At 50.6% G+C, this 5,346-nt stretch overlaps 1 protein-coding gene across 1 annotated transcript in view; it reads right to left on the bottom strand.

Annotated features, from left to right (window-relative positions):
- The window catches only part of MMP24 (matrix metallopeptidase 24), a 352,153-nt gene that overhangs the window by 103,751 nt on the left and 243,056 nt on the right, over positions 1-5,346 (bottom strand). The gene's annotated exons all lie outside the window — the stretch shown is intronic.

The raw sequence follows: 5,346 nt of genomic DNA on the forward strand, positions 1-5,346 counted from the left end.
TAGTCAACCTGATCTTCCGCAAGTGGGGGAATCCCCAGGTGGACCTGTTTGCATCCAGGCAGAACAGGAAATGTGATGTTCTGCCCTCTCCAGGGCAGGGACAAGGGCTGCCGGTCAGACACCTTCCTCATTTCGTGATCGGGAGCGCTGATGTACACTTTCCCGATGGTGCCCTTGATCCACAGGGTCCTCCTGAAGGTGAAGCAAGACAAGGCCATGATCATCCTTGTGGCCCCAGCGTGGCCTTGTCAACACTGGTTCGACATGGTGCTGAGTCTGTTGTCAGCCACCTTCCTACAGCTGCCTCTCTGGCTGGGTCTGCTGTCCCAGAACCACGGCCATCTGCTGCACCCAAACCTTGACAGCCTGCCTGCTGTGTGGAGAGGAACTACAGTGTTCTGATGGTGTCCAGCAAGTCCTACTGGGCAGCAGGAAGCCTTCCACCAGAGCTAGCTATGTGGCAAAGTGGAAGCGATTTACGTGTTGGGCCTCGGATCATCGCATCTGTGCAGAAGAGGCTCCGCTACAAGATGTCCTGGACTATTTGCTGCACCTTGAGCTCCAGGGCCTGTTGCTGTCTTCAGTCAAGGTGCATCTGGCAGCCATTTTGGCATTCCATCCTCTGCTTCAAGGCAGGTCGATCTTCACCCACCCTATGACGGCACAGTTTCTGAAAGGCTTGGAGCACCTTAACCTACATGTTCGGGGTCTGGTATCCTCATGGGACCTGAATCTTGTGCTGTCAAGACTCATGGGTCCCCCCTTCGAACCCTTAGCTTCCTGCTCCCTCCTGCTTCTCTCCTGGAAGGTCTCCCTCCTGGTTGCCATAACTTCGGCCCATCAAGTGTCCAAAATCAGAGTGCTAGCGTCTGAACCACTTTACAAGGTCTTCTATAAGGACAAGGTTCAGCTGCATCCACACCCGGCCTTTCAGCTCAAGGTCATCTCCCAGTTCCATACTGGTTAAGATATATACTTGCTGGTCCTTTGTCCTAAGCCCCACGTGACAGATGAGGAACGCAGGTTGCACGCTCTGGATGTCAGATGGGCCCTGGCCTTCTACATAGACAGAACAAAGCCATTCCAGTTGTTCACTGTGATCGCAGACAGGATGAAAGGTAGCCCTGTCTCTGCCCAAAGACTATCATCGTGGATCACAGCCTGTATCCACTACTATTATGAGTTAGCAAAGGTGCCCCCACTGCCGATAGTGAAGGCTCACTTGACTGGAGCGCAGGTGTCCTCGGCAGCCTTCCTCAAATAAAAGTCCAGAAATATTTATTGAACACTTCTGCCTTTTCTGCTTTATTATTGATAATTATATCATTTCCATCTAGTAGTGGACCAATATCATTGTCAGGATCTTTTTGTTCCTAATATATTAAAAAAAATTCCTCCTTACTGTCCCTAACTCTACAGATTTCTTCCTGTGTCCTTTTTGATTCTTATATCAATTGTTTACAATTATTAACTTCTCATTTATATTAATTACTATCAACTGCCCCTTTCTTCCCTGCATCCTACGATAGAAGGGTTGCCCGAAGTAGAAGCGTGTGAGATGTGCATACTGTCATCCGCAACAGGTATGAGTACCAAATATATCTGGGACAAGTGGAGGCTACCAAGATGATTTTGCCCTTGTCGTTTCATATTTTGTGTATAAACCTCAATAACGGGGATCAGAGAAAATGCATTTAGCAGAGTTGCCTATCATTTGAGAAGGGAAGGCATCTCTCAGGGACTGGGGCCTCAGCCCTGCTCTCGAACAGAATTGCCGGCATTTGCCATTCTGGGATGTCATGAAGAGGTCATTGGATGGGTGACCCCAGTGTTTGAATATGTTCTGTAGGACTGTGTTGTTTAGTTCCCACTCGTGATCCTGAGAAAATTCTCTGCTCAGCGTGTTGTAATGTTTTGATAACCTGGGAGATACGAGGCTGATATGCTGACATTGTGCCGGATAAACCAGTTTCATAGTTTCGTGGGTTTGGTGCATAAGGAGTGTGACCTTGCCCATCCCTGCTGGTTTATATAAAACATGCAGTCAATGTTGTCCGTCCTTACCCAGATGGCGCAAGGCCAGATGGCTACAGTAAAGTAGTGAGGAAACAGGTATGTTAGCCCTAGTCTAAACAAATCCCTGGTACCATGGTAACCAAATGGCAGTTGCTCCAGGTTAATCAAGACACCTGGGGCCAATTGAGATCCTTCTAGAAGGCAGTGGAGATAGCTACATTGATTGGGACATCAAGGGCTGGCTGGAACTAGTTAAAAGCCTCCCAGTTAGTCAGTGAGGTGCGGGTGTCAGGAGCTGTAGGAGGGAGCCGCGCTGTTGGAGGAAAAAAGCAGTACAAATCCATATCAAGTGTAAGGAAGGAGGCCCTGATGTAATGGTGAAGGAGATATTGAGTGGGGGCTGCTGTGGGGAAGTGGCCTGGGGAATTGTCCTATTTCCAAAATGGCAGCTATCATAGCTGCTAATTTTAGGGTCCCTGGGCTGGAGCCTGGAGTACAGGGTGGGCCTGGGCTCCCCCCTCCCCTCCCTGATTAATCACTCAGACTGGGAGACAACAGAGACTGTGCGAGGGACAGTTGCTTCTCCTCACCTCCCTTGGCTTATGATGTAAATGGCTCAGTAAGCTGTGACCCTTGCCTCTAAAGAGAGAAGGGCTACATGGAGAGTCACAGTGAGCCTCTGAGGCTAGCAAAATCCACAAGAAAACGCAGGACCCATAGAGTCAAGGACAACTTTGTCACACCATGTAGTCTCATTCCTGATCAAGGCCTGGAAGAGCAATCACACGTGAACCGTGCACAGTTCCAGGAGATTTCTGTGTAACAGTGTCTTGGAGGGAGACCACCTGCCCTGAATTGTGTGGTGCTGTACATGGGCTCTGCAGCCTGCCAAGGAGGCATCAGTTGTAAGAATTATTGAAGGTGGAGTCTGTGTGAAAGGGACTCCCCAGGGTGAAAGTAACTTACAGGACTTATAGGTACTGCTGGAGTCCTGAGGGGGCATGGCCTCATCCAGAAGAGGCGTGGCCTCAACCAGAAAAGGCAGTGCCTCTCAAGATTTAAAGGCCCTGGGACACTGGCTGTGGCTGGGAGCCCCTGGGCCTTTAAATCAACCCGGGGCTCCCAGCTGCAGAAGTGGCTGGGAGCCCCTGGGGCTCAGGGGCAAATTAAAGGGCCCGGGGCTCCGGCCGCCATGGAGCTCTGGGCCCTTTAAATTCCCACCACAGCTCCAGCTCCCAGAGCCGCGGGTGGGATTTAAAGGGCTCTGGGCTGCCCACAGTGGCGGGGAGCCCAGAGCCCTTTAAATCCCAGCCCCAGCCCGGCCGCTAGAGCCACAGGTGGGATTTAAAGGGCTCTGGGCTGCTGGCAGTGGCTGGGAGCTCTGAGCCCTTTAAATCCCAGCTCCAGCCCGGCCACCAGAGCCACGGGCGGGATTCAAAGGGCTCTGGGCTGCCAGCTGCAGTGGGGAGCCCAGAGCCCAGAGCCAAGAGCCCTTTAAATCCCCACCACAGAAGTCGGTGCGGTTCAGCAAGAGCCAGTACACCATACCGAACCGGACCAGCTTACTTTCACCTCTGGGACTCCCTCTCCCCCCGACACACACACGTTGTTGGGTTGTGTCCACCAGTGTAGAGAGTCTCTGACTTTGAGCGGCATTGCAAAGTGTCTGTTTAGGCTGTGTTTGTGTGGTATGTAGGCCATAGCTGGAGGTAAGTGTCACCCAGTGTGCCTGGGGCAGCCCTCCCTGAAAGTGCCACGGTCAGGGCAGGCTGCTGAAGGGAGAGCAGATACTCCCAGGACTGATGGGTAACACTGAAGTTAAACTTCCCAACCAATCACAAAGGTAGCGATGATGATGAGAGAATCACCACCTGGAATGGGCACACTGGCTGGCAGAACTAATCTCCAGGACGGCCAGCAGGAAGTGCCACACGTGTTGAGGGAACCTTATGAGAGCCAGATACAGTACTGGGAGACTTGTGTTACCACAGCCTTCCATGATCTGAGCCTGCACTGGAAGTCTAGTTGTAGGCTGAACATGGCTGGCATCAAGCCATCGCCTTCTGAGCAATGGCCGTGCAACAGCTTCATTAACAGAAACCACACACACATACACGCACACAAACACCCCAAAGCAAATCAATTGGAAGTAAAGTACTTTGCTATGATAATGACTGGGAGGAGAATCACAGTACTCAGCACTTCAGAACCTGTGCGCCTCCCACCCGTCAGTGAGTACAATCCAGCCTCATGACTCATCTTAAAAGTGTATTTGTATTAAAACTTGCCTAAAATGACGTGGCCTGATTCTCGGAGTTCTGACCCCGTCGGTCCCTAGTGACCACGATGGCCCTTGAGTTTGGGAATGTTGGCCTTTGCCTCCCTGGGTCTCAGATTCCCTTTCTGGGAAATGAGATAATAATACTACTGTCATGTTTGGAAAGCACTTTGACATCTATGGATGAAAAACCTTACATGCGGTCAGTGCTCCCGGCTGCTATTATGATGATGATGACCCAGTGTGCATGTGCAAATTGGGGGGTTGGCTGCACATTAGCCATGCACAGCACAAATCTCTGCTGTTTGTGTTCAGTTCTGGTAGCACACACGCAAAGCCGTTGTGCAATTGAACATGCATCTACTTGCTGAAAATGAGTTCCCCTGTGCAGAGCTTTTTTTCCTTAACAATGTGCAGTGCATGTACCAGTAACATATACCATTCAGTACCAGGGAAGGGGTACAAAGTACAAAGTGGCAGCTCCTGATGGGTGTCCCCCCTGTATTAAAGCCTTCACGGGCAGATTGGGCTCAATACAGCACTGAAAATACCCATAACATGCATAGTGTTGCTGGTCTAGCACGGCATGAGAAACAGACATTCTCAGACATCTTGGCTTCTGTGCCCCCCAGAGGTGTATTTGGGGAAATACCAAAAAAACCACATGTCTGTTGGGAATTATTGCTTCTGCAGGGTTCATGGCGTGAAAGGCATGTGCTGTTCTGAGACTGGTGCTTCAGGCAGACGACGTGTTCATGAGCAAGTGGCCATCTCCTCTGTTTGCTGACTGGCTGACTATCGTTAATTGCTTGTGATGGTTGCATTTTTTTATAATTACCACTGAGAAACATGTTTGGTTTGGAACAAGATGCAACATCTGCATTCCACTCACCACAGGACCTGGCCCGGCAGGTTGCTCCCTGGCTGACAGACAAGCTGAGGTGAGAGCAGAAGCCTGCCTGGGTGTCAGTACGAGGAAGTATTTCTGCAATCAGTTACTGGCAGGGAGAAGGAAGAGCCTATTAATTCTTGAATCCATCTGGAAGGAGAAT

The sequence above is a fragment of the Gopherus flavomarginatus genome, chromosome 11, assembly GCF_025201925.1.
Source record: "Gopherus flavomarginatus isolate rGopFla2 chromosome 11, rGopFla2.mat.asm, whole genome shotgun sequence".
NCBI classification, from domain to species: domain Eukaryota; kingdom Metazoa; phylum Chordata; order Testudines; family Testudinidae; genus Gopherus; species Gopherus flavomarginatus.